Genomic DNA, 18,556 nt, shown 5'->3' with positions numbered 1-18,556 from the left:
CCCCCGCCAGCATCCCGTCCGTCGGATCCTAAAAGGCGAGGCTCGCCAACAGTTCTAGGCTCAGCCTGCGCCCCTGCGGGTGGGGTGCAGATCCGGGGAGCGGCAAGAAGCACCGCGTCGGGCAAGTGTCAGACAGCAGTGACCCCACTCCCCCCCCCCCCGCCCCCCGCCTGGGACCAGCCGCTGTCCCGGAGCCGAGCGGTTGGAGCCGCCCGCGCGCTAGAGCGGTAGCAGCGGCTGCAGCTCTGGGACTGGCGAGAAGCCAGGGCGGGGGTGCTCAGCGTCCCCCCGCCTCGTATTAGCGCGCTTAAGTGCTGCGGCGGAGGAAAGTAAACAGCGGCAAGTGCAGCTGGGGGGCGGGGGAGGGGAGATCACCCCCCTCGGGCTCCGCCCGACGCTCAGCCTCCCCAGGAGCCGCGGGAGGTCCCGGCTGCAGCCGCCCGGGCCGCGCGCGCTCGCGGCTGCAGAACCGGAGGAGCCGGGCAAGGAGCGCACGGGAGGCGCGGGGTCCGGGGAGAGGAGGACCGAGGGGTTCGGCCCCCACGGCCCGCGGAGCTTGTGCTACTGAAGAGAAAAAAGTGCTTACTCATAGGAGACGCGGCGCGGTAGCGGCGCTCTCGCCAGTGGCCAGGGAAGCGAGCGGGCGGCCGGCAGTCGGAACCCGGCTCCTTCCCTGGGCCAAGGCAGCCGCTCGGGGACCCGGAACTGGCTTGAGCCCGGAGGTCACCCGGGGCGGGCGAGCGGGGGCCGGAGGCGTCGCAGGCTGCGGGCTCCGGGATTTCCCGAGGCCCGGGCGGGGGGGCAGGGGCAGGGGCCGGGGGAGGACGGCGAAGGGAAGTTAGCCGCCCCGTTCCCACTTCGGGGCCGCCGCCACGGCGGGGAGAAGGGCAAGGGTGGGCGTCAAGGACCGCGGCCCCAGGTAGGCAACAAGTTGGGAGCAACTAGCGAAACACCACCACCCCGATCGTTAAGAGCAGAAAACGTGTTTGCGGCGGGCGGTCGTGGGAACGCTGTCACTCCCACCCATCCTGGGTGCGAGGACCGCTTCGGCGCCCAAGGTCCAGGACGGAAATGTCCGCAGCCCCCTCTCCGCCCCGCGTCCCCCCGCGCTGGGCACGTTCCAGCCCAAGTTCCGGGAGATGCTCTCCCCTGGACGCACGCCTGCCCGCGCCCCGGGCGCCCGCTCCCGCCGGGCCCTGCGTGCCCCCAGAGCACTTACGAGGAGTCGCAGAGTCCCGGCCCCGGCACGGCAGCCTCCGACCGACGCGCTCAGACAACTTCTGCCTCTTGGAATCTTGGCGGCGGCGGCTCTAAAGGCAGCGCTCCCTCCCCCCGCCTGCCCCCTCCGCCCCTCGGCCGCCGCCATTGGCTCGGGTGGTGCTAACAGTCGGCCTGGGAACCTGGAAGGGGATTGGGCCACGAGCCTGTCACATCAACTGGGTGGGGAGCCGGGAGAAGGCTCCCCGGGATGGGCACCCTGGCGGGATGGGGACTCTAACCCCGCGGCCGGAGCGGAGAGTGGTCCCTCGCGCCGCAGCTCCCTCTCCCCGGCTACCAAGGCATTAGAAGCCCACGGTGCCTGGCTCAGTCATATGCAAAAAAAGTAAAAATTAAAATAAAAAAAAAAGTGGAAGAGATAAATGGGAATGTTGGGAATGGGAGATTGAGAGTCACCAAGCCCCTATTTAAGCCCGAGGGAACCGTTCCCCCCACCCCTGGAACGGCGAAGATAAGCCCGGCGCAAGGAGGGACGTTACTCGTAGTTTCGTCCGCGCGGATGAGCCCAGGTGTGAGACCTTAGCGATCTTCCCTTTTCCCTTCCGGGGTCCAGGGATCAGAATATGGACCAGGACAAGGCTCTCAAGTCTGGTTTCGTGCCAAGTGAATTAGTCGTGGAGCAAGACCACCTGTCTGGTAGGTTTGTCCATGCGGAAAGGGGTGAGAGGTCGCGGTGGTTCGGAATGGTGGAAGTAACGTCCTTCCACTCGTTCGACTGGAAATGGATGTCAATTCTCATCAATCTCTTTCCACCAGAGAAAGCTTGCAGACGTGCTACTACTTCCCAGAGTACCTCTTCTGTTTGCCAGAGTAGCTTTTCTTCTTTGCCCATGAGATTGCCTCCAGGTCAGAGCTGGCTTCTTCCATTAATACACTGGGAGGTTTCCCTCCGTATCTGCATTCCGATCCTATGGCTCACTCCAGATCCAAAATCAGCTCGGAGGGCCGGAATCTGAGGGCACTCTCCAGGGTCAGGTCAAGTGATTGGCTTGTGGGACAGCTGTCGAAGGGAAAGTTTTAGCCCTTTCCCGTTCGAGTGGCAACCATCTGGTTCCAGAACTGTGTCCTTGATTTTTTTTTTTTTTTTACAAACAAAATTGGTTCAGTTCCATCCCATTTTCCATGTGTTTTAGGAAAAATGCTAAATTAAGAGTGGCCTGAAAGATTGAACGCTCTTGTAAAGAGACCCCCATTTGATCTGCTATTATGAATTCCCTTGGAGAAATTAATCTGTAGTGGGTGCCAGGACTTCTTAAATGGGAAGGTGTAGGGGAGTCCAGAGACTGCCCAAAAGGTAGATAAGCAGAGAAGGACTTGGCACTGGGGAAAAAAAGACTTGTTAAATATTTATTAATGATTAACCAACCAGAAGGACTTATGAAAGGCACAGGAAGGTGAAAAAGAAATGAGAGGGCAATCATGCTTTCAGAAACATTACATTTCTGTTATAAGATTTCATACTGGGTCAGGTTGGGGTCACCACAAAAATATGGATTTCAACGCATTGCTGTTAGGGTGACTGGGCAGCCGTGCACTGCCACACACATTTACAATAGGCTCCAGAAGGAGATCTCTGGCTTCCAGTAGTTGTCCCGCGTTTTGGTATGGTTTCTGGAATGCTTTGCACAGAATTTCTAGACACGCTAAATATGGTACTTTGGTTTTCTACCTTTTGCCTGTAAGTCACCCCGGAAAAGCTTCCACCTGCTTTCCGACTTAAACTGACAGACTTAGCAATAGTGTGAAGGAACTCGGCAAGCTAAGTTTTCGAGGATAGATATATTTGTCTCAGTTAATTTTCGACTTCAGTTTATTTTTCAAGTTTTGGAATTTAGAGGATGTCAAAATATTAAGAATCCTATGCATAGGCTACTTTTGCTTTCATTTTTAATCAGAAAAGCTTATGTTGAAAGTTTAATAAAAGTCTTTGTTCACCACTAACAGTGAGGATGTAGAATTCTGAGTTTGTTGGTGAGAAGTGTCACTTTAATGGAAGCGCAGTGGTCTATAGTTTCAAAGCTGCAGGGTGCCCAAGTGGTGGCACTACTCATGGCCTCAAGAGTCTCCAACAGAAAAAATATACCTTAAACATGGAACCACCTATTTGGATCTAGTTGAGATTCCCCCTACTTTTTTTTTTTTTTTTTAAGATTTATTTATTTGTTAGAACACAGAGGCAGAGGGAGACACAGACTCCCCAATGAGCATGGAGCCAGATGCAGGGGCTCTATCCCAGGACTCTGGGATCATGACCTGAGCCAAAGGCAGACAGTTAACCAACTCAGCCACCCAGGAACCTGCTAGTTGAGATTCCTATGTAACAAACTCAACAGTATAATCCAGGTAGAACTGCATTTTGATGGATATTATTAAAATAGGCATTTTGATGTAACTAAGCTACCTTTGTGTTGCCCCAAATCTAAAAGGTCTCTTCACTGTCTAAATGTGTAATTGTGTACCAATCTATTTTAATTAATTGCTTTATGATTTATCAGTTAATTTCCAGGAACCAATATATTTTGCTTTCATCTTATGTTTTAGTATGATAATTCTATTTCATGTTATGATATTTTTATGTTCTTGGATTGATCCTTGATTCCTTTTTTTTATTCAACATGTTATATGTGGTTAAAAATATAGCTCATATGATAATATCCATAGCAAATAGTGACATACAACTTTTCAATTGTGATTTAAAAAAATGTGATTTTAAAGATTTCTCTTATCCTTAAATATTAAAGCATGAGGGTGATCTTGGTAGACCTGGAAACGTCTTAAAAATTTTTGACCCAGAATATAATAATTGCAAAGTTATTTCCATTGTTTACTAAGTGAAGGTGGTTTTCAAGTTGCCAACTCAAAATGTATGCATGTATAACACATGAATGTTAACTCTTTGGATAGGCGTGTTAAAATATTTCTCAAGTCTTAGCAGTTACTATCAATTTGAATGACTGCTAAAACCTGCCGATTATCTTTTTTTTTTTTAAAGATTTTATTTATTTATTCCTGAGAGACACAGAGGGAGAGGCAGAAACATAGGCAGAGGGAGAAGCAGGCTCCCCATGGGGAGCCCGATGTGGGACTTGATCCCAGGACCCTGGGATCACAACCTGAGCCAAAGGCAGATGCTCAACCCCTGAGCCACCCAGGTGCCCTTGCCAATGATCTTATAAGCATATTTTCATAAAGAAATTATTGTGACATGTCCAAGAGTGTTTTCACATTTTCATTTTTTTAAAATAAATTTTTATTTATTTATGATAGTCACACAGAGAGAGAGAAAGAGAGGCAGAGAGAGAAGCAGGCTCCATGCACCGGGAGCCCGACGTGGGATTCGATCCCGGGTCTCCAGGATCGCACCCTGGGCCAAAGGCAGGAGCCAAACCGCTGCGCCACCCAGGGATTACCTCATTTTTAAAAAAATTTATTTATTCATGAAAAACACACACAGAGAGGCAGGCTCCATGCAGGGAGCCCGATATGGGACTTGATCCCGGGTCTCCAGGATCAGGGCCTGAGCTGAAGGCAGAAGCTCAACGGCTGAGCCACCCAGGTGCCCCACATATTTTCATTTGTTAAAAAGAAAAACAAAAGGCCAAAAAAAGTCCAATGAAATGTCTTTACTAGGATTAGGATATATTTGATCAACAGTAAACTTCTATTATGTAGATCCAATGAAGGTCACTATTCCATCACAGGAAATGCTCAGAATTAAACTGTTACCCTCAGGTTTCCTGTCAAATCATTAATGGACAATATTCTTTTAAGCACCTATTATGTTTTGGGCATTGAATTAAATAATACGGCACGCTGGGGTTAAGCATCTGACTCTTGATTTTTGGCTCAGGTTGTGATCTCAGGGTTGTGGGATGTTGGACTCTGGTCAGTCTGCTTGAGTTTCTCTCTTCCTCTCCCTCTGCCCCTCCTCCCTCAAATAAATCATCTTTTAAAAATCAATTATATGCAACGTAGAAAAAGTATGGTCTCAACACACATGGAATTAATAGTTGAATAATTCAATAGCAAAACCAATGTAGGTGAAATACTGAGACAACAAGATAGAATATACAAGGGATGCTATAGTAACTCTGGATGCTCTGGAATGGGAATGATTAGGCTGAAGCAGTCAGAGAAGGCATCTTTTGTGCAATGGTACTTGAGTTAGGCTTTAAAAGATGCATAAAACGTGATAAGGCTAAGTGGAAATGAAAGGCATTCCATTTCAAGGAGGAAAGCAAAAGAAATTTGGGTGAGTTTCTGGGATTGGACTTCCTTTACAGGCTTCCACTTCCCTATCTGCAAAACAAAAGCTTTGAATTTGCCCATTATAAAGGTCCAGTGATAACATCAATCAGAAAGTGGCTTGACATCTATTTAATCCACTTCGAAGATAAAATATCTGTTATACTTCCTGTTCTAGAGATAGAACAGACTTCTGAACCTTGTTTTACAGTGATTAAATTGCAAATTACAGGAGGTCTTGCTTTTGGTTACAGCAATTTTGACAGTTGCTTTAGATACTGCTATGTTAGTCCCTCCCATGAAGTTTACATAACTAATTAGCACATGTCACATTTTGGTTTGGAAGGAAAAACACGCCTGTAAATTACAGGGCAGGTAGGTGAGTGCACTAGCTCCCATGCATATCTTGGCTTCACTATTTTGTGTGTCTGGGTTATAAGAGCATTCTTTTGGATGGAATATTCAATCTGCATCAGAATATAATTCCAAACACTGAAAGTTTCCTATGAGAAGGGTCTTTTAGAGATATACTAGAGAGCTTTCAGAATAAATTGTAGAGCATATTTCAAAATTCATAAGGATTATCCATAATTTTCCACACCACTAATCAGGCTCCTAAAAGAAACAGTCATGTCTAGCCTATTATGTTTGGTTGTTTGATGCTCAAATGTTAGGCTAGATTTTGGTGAATTTAGGAGTGTGTGAGTGCATGTGTGCATGTGTTTGTGTGTCTGGTTGTGTGTGTGTGTGTGTGTGTGTAGAGAATATAATCAGATTTTAAAATGCTATAAATATTTGGGTGTCTACTAAATATGCAAAATGTGGCTTTGAAAAGTAATTGACAGTATTGCAAGATGAACGAACTTTGAAAACATGCTAAATGAAAGAATCCGGACATTTATGTGATTCCATTTATATGAAATGCACAAGAAAGGAACATCCGTAGAGACATCCATGGAGGAAAATGGGGGAGGTTCCTGCTAACAGGGGTCCTTCTTGGGGTCATGAAAATGTTCTAAAATAGATTGCAATAATGGTTGCACAACTCTAAATATACTAAAAACCACTGATCGGTATTATTTAAGCAGGTGACTTGAATAATGACTGTGAATTATATCTCAGTAAAGCTGTATTAAAAGAGAGATTGACACAGGCTGTTTAAACACAGGAAACTCATACTAATGAGGATATGACATGCGATGGCAGAAAAAAGTTGTTATAAGGATCTGTATTGGAAGAGACAAACTACCCTCAGAAATCAAAAGGGTTTTGGACCATAAAGGATTCTATGTCCTGGTCAAGCGTGAGCCCTTGTTTGCCACTTTCATAGAAAAAGGACAAAGTACTTTGTCAATATACCACAAAAGAGAGTTACATGTTGCAAAAAACATTTTAAACAAGCCAGAAACAGAACCCAGATAGCAAAAGATGATATATACCTTTTCTGATACTTTTAGAAAAGTTTAAGTACATGACTATATTGCTTTAAAGATTTAAACCATGACAAGGTTTTAATAACTAATTGCAGTTAGAAGATCTGGTCTAAATAACCAAAGGGTTCCTTAGAAAGTGTCACAGAAGTTTCATTTTGAATCAACAAACATTTCTTGGATAATTCAAGACCAAGAATGCTTTCACCTGTGTGTTTCTTTATCAATGCCATAGGGTCGTATAAACAACATCTCATTTAGTAGATGGAATGAAGTAGGCATCTAACTAAACTAAGCTTTTTAAAAAGGTTTAAATATTTGGGAGTCCTTTGGAAAGAACATTATGTGAAATGAGATCAGACTCTTAAGGACTATTCTGGCTCAGGTGTCAGCAAACATTATCTTAAAAGGGCCAGATAGTAAATATTTTTGGCATACAGATCATACAGTCTTTGTTGCAAATACTCAACTCTGCTGTTGTAGTACAAGAGGAACCACAGACACTAAATAAACAGGCATGGTGGTGTGCCAGTAAAACTTTATTTTTAAGAATAAGCAGCAATAGATTAGGTTTGCTGCTGTAGTTTGCCAATGGACCCCTGGCTAGTTTCCTGTGTTTGCTTCAATAGGGATTTGGCATCTGGGTGTATTTGTGTTCTTAAAGGGGTATTTAAGTAAGAGTTAGTTGATGGAGCACCTGGATGGCTCATAGGTTGAGCGTCTGACTCTTGGTTTCTGCTTCAGTCATGATCTCAGGTTTGTGGGATTGAGCCCTGTTTTGGGCTCTGTGCTCAGTGCAGAGTCTGCTTGTTCTTTTCCCTCTTCTCTTCCACTTGTGCTCTCTCTCTCTCAAATAAATACATACATAAATAAAATCTGTAAAAAAAAAAAAAAAACCCAGTTGGTTCACAGCTGGAGATACGAAACAAGTTAAAACGGAAATTAGCACCCTTCCCTCAGCACAATCTTAGATCTTCACAATCTTAATACTAAGCAATAGACAGATGGTTATATCCTACTGTCATTTCTTTTCCACTTTTCAAATTCGAATGTAAACACAATGACAAAATTTCACCAAGGGGAAAAATGACAATATCTACAGTTACCCCTTATTAAGTTCTTCAACGTGGCGGGATTTGTACTAGGAACTTTACGTATATTGCCTCATTTAATGCTAATAACTTCCACAAATGGGCATATATCCCCATTTTAAGACGAGAAAGCTAAGGCTTACAGAATAAGTAAACTTTTACACAGGTCACCTGGCTTGTAATGCAGGAGTGGGGTGCAGGTGTGAGAGTAGGCAGGAGAGTGTTCTATCTTTGCAGCCTGTGATCAGAACCACAGTGTTACAGGCAATGTTCCCTGCTTTATCCCAAGAAATAAAGCACAAGAGCACTACTGAGTATTTCACCCTTCTTCTCATTTCTATGGAAAAGTGGCTAGCCCAGTAGGAGTAAATCTCACAGGTAAGCAGGCATGTTTATTACAGTAATGCCTAATCTAATGTTAGGCATGCATTTATTTTCATAATTCTATACAAGGTGTTTTCTTTCCACCAAATGGCACTGTCAAGTTTAAAGAGTAGGTCAGTGGATCCATGTAATAGCAATGTATGCCGATGGCAGCAGGAAGAATATAATCCTATCTTCGTCTTTTGTAATATTTGTAGGTGATGTCTAGGACTAATAATAAATATTTTTATGGGGCACCTGGGTGGCTCCGTGGGTTAAGCTTCTGCCTTTGGCTCAGATCATGATCCCAGGGTCATGGGATCGGGCCCTGTATCGGACTCCCAGCTCAGCAGAGTCTGCTTCTCTCTCTGCCCCTGCCCCTGCTCATGCTTTCTCTCTCTCTCTCAAATAAATAAAAAAATTTTTAAAAAGATGTTTTAATATTATGAAGACTGGAAGCAAAGGGTGTTTTGAGTCTATATTCTACAGGGTTTTAAAATCTAGGGTAATTTTAGTGAAAAGTTTATCAAACTAGTTGTTTGTTACAAACACAAAACAACAGCAGATTTTCAGTTTATCTGCTAGGCAGGATAAAGACAGAGGCATAATTTATCAAATTTTCCCCCAAATATACTATTTTTTTTAAATTTTTATTTATTTATGATAGTCACACAGAGAGAGAGAGAGGCAGAGACACAGGTAGAGGGAGAAGCAGGCTCCATGCACCGGGAGCCTGACGTGGGATTCGATCCTGACGTGGGATTGGATCGAGCCCTGGGCCAAAGGCAGGCCCCAAACCGCTGCGCCACCCAGGGATCCCCCAAATACACTATTAACAGCCCAAGTTGTCTTACCTTATGAACTCTGAACTACAGGTCACACAAATCATTGTGTTTATGGGGGGTAGTTTTAAGCAGCTGAAGCATATTCTAAGATAAGTGTTGATAAAAAAAAAAAAAACACCCATCGCATAAGAGCATCTTGGTGGCAGAGCTCATTAAGCATCCGACTCTTGGTTTCAGCTCAGGTCGTGATTTCAGGGTCATGAGATCGCCTGGCTTCACTCTCAGTGTGGAATCTGCTTGGGTTTCTCTCCCCTCTCTACCTCTCACCTTCTTGTGTGCATGTGCTCTCTCTCTTTCTCTAAAATAAATAAATCTTAAAAAAAAAAATCTCCCATAGCATAGAGCTGACATTTTATTTAACATAGGGCCTCTTGAAGTATCACATTTAAGTACCAAAATAATTTGATCATTAATATAGAATTTTTGTATTAGAAGAAACATTATATTTTATTTATTTTTATTTTTTAAGATTTTATTTATTTATTCATGAGAGACACACACAGAGAAAGAGGCACAGACGCAGGCAGAGGGAGAAGCAGGCTCCATGCAGGCAATCTGACGTGGGACTCGATCCCAGGTCTTCAGGATCAGGCCCTAGGCTGAAGTCAGCACTAAACCGTTGAGCCACCTGGGCTGCCCAGAAGAAATATTATAGACCATCTCCCTCACTTTACAGATTAGGAAAACTGAGGTCCACAGAAGCAAAATGACTGGCCCTAAGTTTTGGTTCTTTCAAAGTTCTTTTATAAAGTTCCCTTAGGGCGGCACTTTTCTTTTTAGAAGAGAAAAGCACTTGTTGGCATTTAATGAACCTCCCTCTCCTTGGCTTCAAGCTACCAGGACACAGGCACCCCCACCTCCCACATGCTTAATCTTCTCAATGTGTCTACTGAAGGAAGAACGTGGCTTTCACCATGACAGGCTGTTCTGGGAGCTTCTCTTTCCAAAACTTTGTAGTAGCCCGTCGCACCACATCAATGGGAAGAGCAGCTCCAGTCCTGTTTTTGACAACATTTACCTGTGTCTGCTCACTGACCGAGGTCCACAGTTTATCAAGGTTGACAGTTGGGCAGAAGCTCTGGTTCCTCTTTAAGTGGTCATGCCTCATACCGACTTTTCCACAGTAGCCTGGGTGATGTTTGTCAATGTTGATCCCGTGGTGATGCATGCCACCAACATTACCTTGGCCCTCTGGGGGCTTCTGGTGCTTGCCTGTGAGGCAGTGCCATGGCTCCCGTGGCCCCAATGGTTCTGGGCCTTCCTTAGTTTGGATGGCATGTCGGCAACCCAGACGAAAGAGCTAGGGTGGCTTTTTGAGGATTATACTTTTCTTTCTATGTAACTCAACTTCAAGTGTGGATTTGCAAATATGCTAAATAAAGATGCATTGCAGTGACAGTGCCATCACTTGGGCCATGTAGCAGGGTGAGGTCCTTTCCAGCTATTCGTTTCCTGGAGAAAGGAAGTCAACAAGAGGGTACTGGCTGAAGTCAAACAGCATGCAGGCTGTAAGTGGGTCTCCAAAGCCTTGCACCTTGCAGAGCAAACCTAGAGCCAGGACTGACCAAGGCCAGGCACTCAGTTAACCAAAACAAATGCAAAATCCAAGCGTTAAGGACCTAATAATCTTTTTTTTTTTTTTTTATGATAGTCACAGAGAGAGAGAGAGAGAGAGAGGCAGAGACACAGGCAGAGGGAGAAGCAGGCTCCATGCACCGGGAGCCCGATGTGGGACTCCATCCCAGGTCTCCAGGATCGCGCCCTGGGCCAAAGGCAGGCGCCAAACCGCTGTGCCACCCAGGGATCCCAGGACCTAATAATCTGAGTGCTTGACGAGAAGGCTGGGTAAAGGTAAAGAAAACCTGAGTTGTAACTAAGCAGAGAGATAGTTTGGACTGATATTTGTGTCCTCTAGTTAATTACCCTGATTTGAGAGGCATGGAAGGAAGTACATTTTTCCTTGGGAAGCTGGAGGAAAGTATTTATATCATTAGCAGCAAGTCCGTGTCTGCAAAGAGGTCACTGGTCAGGTCATTCTGCCACACAATGGAGGGACTTCATCTAGTTGGCTTCCTTCATTCTCTTCTCTCCCCTACCTTATTGTTGGCTCTCTAAGACTCTCTTCTGTAAAAGGACAATGAAGCCCTGTGTCTTCATTAAACCTGAAAAAGAGATTCTTCATTCTTTCCAATTTATTTTTTTTACCTTGATGGAAGCATGTACTGCTCATGAAAACGGACTCATCATTCTGTCTCATTGTAGGGTACAACTTCAGCGGAGCAGAAAATCCCAAGGAGCGAGGTATAGGTAACAGATTGAAAAAAAAAAAAAAAAAGAAAGAAAGAATTGGAAAGATGAAACCCAAATATGAATACCAGCCTCTCCAACCTGCCAGCAACATATGACTATGTGTTGGAGCTCCCCAGATGCACAGAATGGATGTGCAGGACTAGAATTGCTTGTTGGGGATTCTTCTTTAAAATTTGTCTTGGAATATTTAAAAATAGTAAGTAATATACATCATTCTTTTTACCAGAAATGATTCAGAACATTAAGGTCTTTCCTATGCCTAATTTTCCATTTTGAATTAAATGTAAAATTTTCAAAAATGAATCAATACTGCCATTAATATTTATATCAACCCAGTTTTTGAGTATGTGGAGGAAAGAAAATCCTCTGAAGGATGGAACAGCTCAGCTTTCAACGTGCAGGTCAGAAAATTGGGTTAATTGAATGCTTATCAGTAATAGTATAATTTTTCCCAAATGTCTCATAGCATTTTATAAATAAGTAGAAATACAAATTCAATTTCTAAAAAGGAAATTGGTGCATAATTTATAACAATGTGTATGACACATATGAAAGCATGAAATATTATATAAATTCAAGAAATGCATAACCATTAGTAGGATTTTTTCAATTACTTTATCTAAAATGAAAGTGCAGTGCTGGGAGCTAATTCCTCTGTTTTCCGTTATTCCTATTAAGAGCCCTTAAATTAATGATAATGCTTTGGTGCACCACAGAAGTGATATATTTGCTTAAACATTAATGTCTACAAACTTAAAGCCAACATCTTAAGCCTCAGTGCTGGGTACAATTCTTTACCATGACCACTAAGATCGGTCATTTCAATGATTGCTCTGAAGGCAAAACAGAAGTCTCATGAAGTGACTATAGGTTTGCACTACTCAGCAACTCAATCTTTTAAAAAAAATTTATTTAAAATCAACTAAAAGGGTATCCCTGGATGGCTCAGTGGTTTGGTGCCTCCTTCGGCTCAGGGCGTGATCCTGGAGTCCTGGGATGGAGTCCCACATTGGGCTCCCTGCATGGAGCCTGCTTCTCCCTCTGCCTTTGTCTCTCTGCCTCTCTCTCTGTGTCTCTCATGAATAAATAAAATCTTTTAAAAAAATAAAATCAACTAATGAACATATAGTATTTTATCAGCAACTCAATTTTTATTGCCATTTTCTTTGGTAGCACCACTTAACATAATTTTAGATTGTGTAATGAGATTTCATTTTGTGAGAAACAAGTTTTCAAGGTATATGCAGATCTTGACAATGTTTTTGGGATATGTAAACATGCAACTACATAAACACAATACAGTGATGACACAATGTCAAGGTTGCCATTTTTATTTGGTACTTTTCTCCGTATGTGCTTTAGATAGCTGTTCCCTTATCATTGCTTGGGTTCTGGCATATTGTCTGGAAAGCTGAGTGATAGATATTCATGTTATTTTAAAGTAATTGCAAGTAAAAAATGGTTGCATTAAGAATCAATTTTAATTCCTTCTTGTTTTTTTTTTCCATCTCCACATTATGGGGTCATAAGTTTCTAAAAACTTTAAAAAGCTATTATTGTACCTGTTCCAGGACCTTCTTGGAAAGGCATAAAAAAAAAGAACGATTTCCCTTTTTCTAAAATCAAATGCAAATGATCAGATATGTAAACCTTAACATGCAAATTAGTGAAACATTCCACAAATTTTCTGCTGCCACTTCCCACCCCCTCCCCACATTCTCTTTTATTCTAGCCAAACCAGAAATTTCATCATTTCCCAAATATGCCTGTATACCTATACAATCCAGTTTTGGGGGTGGAATGGAAAACATGTGTGTTTAGGAGAGAGTCAGAACTTGGTTTGAATCTGCCTCTTCTTATCTGTGTGGCTTTGGAAAAATCACTTAGTCTCTGTATGCCTTTGTATCCTCTTATGAAAATTCAGAGAATTAGTACTTCTGCACAGTGTTTGGTATATAGCATGCGCTCAGATCACTGTTACTGAATGAAGGATCAACTATAATGTTTACAATAGTATCGGTAGATAGTACCTCTTACCATTTCTCTTCTGTCCCCCGTGAGTTCTGCTGTCATGTTCCTTTGTAAACTAGCAAATCCCTAACCATTCTTCAAGTCCCCCATCAAATGATGTGTCTTTGGAGATGATTTCTCCCGCCCCTCCAGGCAGACTGAATGGTTCTATCTTGGCATTTCCATAGCATCTTACACCTACTTCTCAGAGCTTGTGTTGCCATTGTAATCTGTCCATTTCCTCAACTAGGTGTCCATTCCCTTAGGGCCATGATTCCACCTTATTGGGCTTTGTGTCTCTGTTTTCTAACAGAGTTTCAGGTATATGATAGAGCGACTGACTAAATGTTTGTTGAAAGATGAAGAGACTGAGTTGTCTAACAGAGCTTTGTTAGAACATAGGATTGGACTTTTTTTATTTTAAGGAATCTCTACACCCAATGGCGGGGCTTGAACTCAAGATCAAGAGTTGCATGCTCTACCAACCAAGCCAGCCAGGCACCCCTTGACTATACTTTTTAATTCACATATTTACCCCCCTAGACCATGAAATCTAAGGGAAGGACTCTTTCCTTTTATTTGTAACACTGAAATGGGGCCTGACTCAATAAACGTCTGTTGCATTAATGCAGGGAAAATCTGCCTTTAGGGCTCTTTCACGGATTCTTGATTTGAATAACTCTCCTCCCACCTTGCAGGATCCTTAAAATATCTGTCTCTTCATGTTTGTTCTTAGTTTCTGCTTTCTTTTGCTAAGTACCAAAAGATAGGTCTGAATTAGGTAAACTCATCTCTGCTAAGTTTCGTTAGCTAACTCCTTGCTCTCTCTTCCCAATCGGTGCCTCAATCCAGCTCTAATGTAAATGTCCCAGCAAATGATGGTATATCTGGCTTCAGGACAGCCTGTTTGGGAGGAAGCAGAAATTTGGATGCATAATCCTTAAAATATCTTTCAAATTACATTGCATATGGTGACTATCCAGTGTGTTAGTTGGCCTGTCTAGCCCTGGGCAGAGAGGTGTGGTGAGTTAGAGATAGTGCACCGACCTGTGAAATCTCTCGGTTTTGAACTTGTCCTTTTAAATATAGAGAATTAACCTCATCAAGTCTAATTGCCTGCTCTGAGCTCGGGAATGCTCGAGTAATAATCTCCTATGGAGCGAGGAGAAAAATCTTGGTCCTACCTTCCTTTCAGATTACCTAAGGTGACCCCCACTTTGTTTTTGTTCGCCCAGCAACCAAGAAGGGATCATTTTACACACTGATTTTAATATGAAGAAGTTTGTGTTCTAGATGGGTATTTAGCTAGCAAATAGTGTCCCAGAATTATCTGTTTTAGCAGTCTGTCAATCTGATCCATACAAAATTGACCAGTGACCAATACAAAATTAAGATGGATGCCTAAGATTCCTCAGTATTGTCTCCTGCAAAGCTGGTGTTTGATTGGGTCAGGTATCCTAGCATGTGTCATCAAGAAAGGAGTAAGACATTTCTCTTATGATTACAATTTTCAATTCTTGAAGGAGAGCCTTTTCTGTTAAAAAAAAAAACCCTCATAAATATTAATGGTGTTATGATGTATCAGATTGTACAAAGAGAAAGGTTTTAGTCTAAGAGTCCAAATGAGAATGTAGTTAGACTAAGGATTGTTAGTAAAATTTGCCTTTTACTTTATCCCAATACTTGTTTTATCTCCCTTCGGACATCTGTTCCCAGAGACTGTCGTCTCTACTCCATATCCGCGCGTCTTTCAATTAGGGAGACAGATAAGCAGTTGTCTTGAGAATATAAGGTCACTGGCATTCCATAAGTGGATTCCAGCGCCTGCCACAGAAACAAGTGGTGAGTGTTCTCTGTCACTTGCAAACTATAAATTAATTAAGTTGACAACTTTTCCTTCTTTATGTTATGCTTTCAGAGGAACTTTGGAAATACCATTTGTTGCAGTTTCTGATTGTAATAGTAATGTGATCATTACAGAGAATTGACAGTACAGAAAAGTACTAAGAGGGAAATAAAAATCTCAACACCTAGAGATAACAGCTATTAGCATTTTGTTGTATTTATTTACAGCTTTCTTTTATTATTTTATTTTATTTTTTTTTTACTTACAGCTTTCTAATGTGCTTATGAAATATTTTTATTGGCATTATATTATATATAAAAATGCTATATCTTGGGTTTTCAAAGTGTCCTTATATCTGAAACATTTTCAAGTACCGTTAAGTATTTGAAAGCATTTTAAATTGCTATGTAACATTTTGTCACATGACTATACCATGTGTTGTTTATTAAAAAGAACATCCTTTTATTGTTGGACGTTTGGTATGATTCCAATTGTTCCATCTTAAAAATAATTCTGTGCTTAATCTTTGTCTGAATATCTGTTTCATTAGACTAGAATCCTACAAAGGGATTTACTAGGTCTAAGTGTATGATTTTTTTTTTTCAAAAAACACTCAAGAGGGGCACCTGTTTGGCTCAGTGGGCAGAGCATACAGCTCTTGATCTTGGAGTCATAATATTGAGCCCCTCATCTGGGGTAGAGTTTACTTAAAAAAATACACTCATGATAATAATTTTTAAATTATTTAAAGAAAGTTTCTATTAATTTACCTGCCCACCAGCAGTATTTGAATGTGCCTGTCCATTTCACTGAATTCTCTCCCAAATGATCATTTAAGTGCTCGCTTCAGCAGCACGTAAACTAAAATTGGAACGATACAGAGAGGATTAGCATGACCCCTACGCAAGGATGACACCCAAATGATCATTTAAAAGTTCTTAATTTAATGGACAAAAATGGTATTTATCACTGGTATGTTATTTTAAGTATGCTCTATGCTCAACACAAGGCTCCAACTCACGACCCTGCACGTCCCATGTTCTACCGACTGACCCAGCCAGGCATCCTTATCACTGGTATTTTAAAATATTGAACATTTTTTTAAAAGATTTTATTTATTTATTCATGAGAGACACAGGGAGAGGCAGAGAGAGAGGCAGAGGGAGAAGCAGGCTCCATGCGGGGAGCCCGATGTGGGATTCCATCCTGGGACTCCGGGATCAGGCCCTGAGCCCAAGGCAGACGCTCAACCACTGAACCACCCAGGCATCCCTAAAATATTGAACATTTAAAAAATATATTCACTAGGTTCTTGAACTTGTATCGTTTGTGTTTATCTCTGTTCCTGTTCTTTAGGATTTTCCATTTTGATTTTTGTGAGCTTTTTAATATTTCAAATCTATCATTTCTTTTTAGTGTCTATTGCAACTATTTTTCCTAGCCTGTGGCTGGTCTTTTAGGTTTTCTTATTTAGTAATGGCTTTTGAGCTTCAATTTTTTTCCATTTTCGTGTAGTCCAAATCTATTGATTTTTCCATTTGCGGTTTCTTCCACTGCTTATATGCTTAAAAATTCCACTCTTATGCAGTAGATTTTTTTGGTTAGCTTTAATTAGTCAGATTTATAATTTTGAAGGCAATGGATTTGTTCTACATGACTGCAAATATAGCTCTTGCTGCTCTTTGTTCTTTTTAAATATTTTCTACATAGACTTGGAAGTGTTAGTTACAAAAGTAGGAGCAGCTGTAATTCCTTTTAAACATGACCCTGTGTGGAGAGAGGGATTCTTAAGAAGTCTTTTGGAAAAAAAAAGATCTGAAATGTTGACATTTTATGGCAGTGAACAATTGTGTTGATTGAATGTTCCACATTATTCACTTCACATTGTGTAAGAACTCTGTAACTCAAGGCAACACAACACTTAAACTGAAGAATCCCCCAGCAATTTTCACTTTGAGGATTCTCTTATTTCAGAATACCTACAACAGCATTTCTCAAAGGGTGATCTTTGGACTCCCTGCATCACAATCACTTATATTCCTTTTCAAAATGGAGATTCCTATGTCCTCCCTCCAAACATCCTAAATCTGATCCATTGGGGAGTGGTAGTGTCTGAGGTCTCAGAATCTGCATTTTAACAAGCATCCCAGGTGATTCTTGTGAACTCTAAACTTTGAGAATCTCTGGGCTAGGAAGGAGCATTCCTTTAAGAAGTGGATGGGGGGGGGCAGCGCCTGAGTGGCTCAGTGGTTGAGAGTCTACCTTCAGCTCAGGTCGTGATCCTGGGGTCCTGGGACCGAGTCCCGCATTGGTCTCCCTGGGGGAAGCCTTCTTCTCCCTCTGCCTGTGTCTCTGCCTCTCTCTCTCTCTCTCTCTGTCTCTCATGAATAAATAAGTAAAATCTTAAAAAAAATAGAAGTGGATCTGTGGAGGCAAAGAATAAAATGCAAGCATGTGAGACCTTAAAGTCACAGATCTCAAGCCCATATATGAACCCAGTAGGCAGAAGGGACAGTTGGAATGCAACAGGGCATAGGTGAAAGCCTGGTCCCATTCAGCAGAAAAAAAAAAAAATCACTTAATATTCTGTGTCCTCAGGCAAGTCATAACTCTTCAGGCTTCTTATCTTTAAAATGAGAAAAAACACTTGTACCCAAGTATACAAGATGGTAAAGGCCAGGGGAAATATGAATTTAACATTTGTAAAGTTCATAGGTTTTGTCGTTAATAATAGAATCAGAGGAAGTGCTGGGTGGTGGTCAGCATCTGGATGATGTGGTACCAGGTATCAGAGACTCAGTGTTGACAGGTATAGAGTTCAGGGTCAAGAAATCCTGTCCCTGAAAGGACTTGAAGTGGGGGTGGGGGTTGGTGAGGGGAGGGAGAGGGCAGGACATCAAGTGAAGGCTCTGGCAGGAGCACAGGTTATAGGCAGACCCACATTGGAAGGACCAGAGCTGTCAGGCTCTTTCAAGGGTCTCCGTCTTCCTGAGTGATGTGACTAATAGCCACCAAGTTCCTTCTCCACTCTCTCTTCCCCATTTAGAGCCAGGATCCTGTCAGGGTATGAGGTGAAAGTACACCCAGAGGAGGTGACCATTAAACTGGTTCATAGAATTAGGATTAGAAGCTATGGGG

The 18,556-nt window shown here is 42.4% G+C and overlaps 1 protein-coding gene and 1 non-coding gene across 5 annotated transcripts in view; one reads left to right on the top strand and one right to left on the bottom strand.

The window, feature by feature from the left end:
* PLS3 (plastin 3) overlaps positions 1–1,364 on the bottom strand; it is a 90,922-nt gene extending 89,558 nt beyond the window's left edge. For 2 of the 4 annotated variants that reach the window (XM_038588122.1, XM_038588119.1), the window contains exon 1: positions 1,220–1,364. The gene's annotated coding sequence lies outside the window, so the exon portion shown is untranslated. The remainder of the gene's footprint in view (positions 1–1,219) is intronic. The other 2 variants (XM_038588120.1, XM_038588123.1) reach the window with 2 other exon arrangements.
* Positions 1,365–16,255: 14,891 nt separating this feature from the next.
* LOC119868585 lies at positions 16,256–16,358 on the top strand. The gene has a single exon (XR_005386579.1). It is a non-coding gene; the product is annotated as a U6 spliceosomal RNA (small nuclear RNA).
* Positions 16,359–18,556: the final 2,198 nt, after the last annotated feature.

The sequence above is a fragment of the Canis lupus genome, chromosome X, assembly GCF_011100685.1.
Source record: "Canis lupus familiaris isolate Mischka breed German Shepherd chromosome X, alternate assembly UU_Cfam_GSD_1.0, whole genome shotgun sequence".
Lineage (NCBI taxonomy): Eukaryota > Metazoa > Chordata > Mammalia > Carnivora > Canidae > Canis > Canis lupus.
Note: the sequence above shows the minus strand (reverse complement) of the source record. Positions and strands in the feature narration are given on the sequence as shown.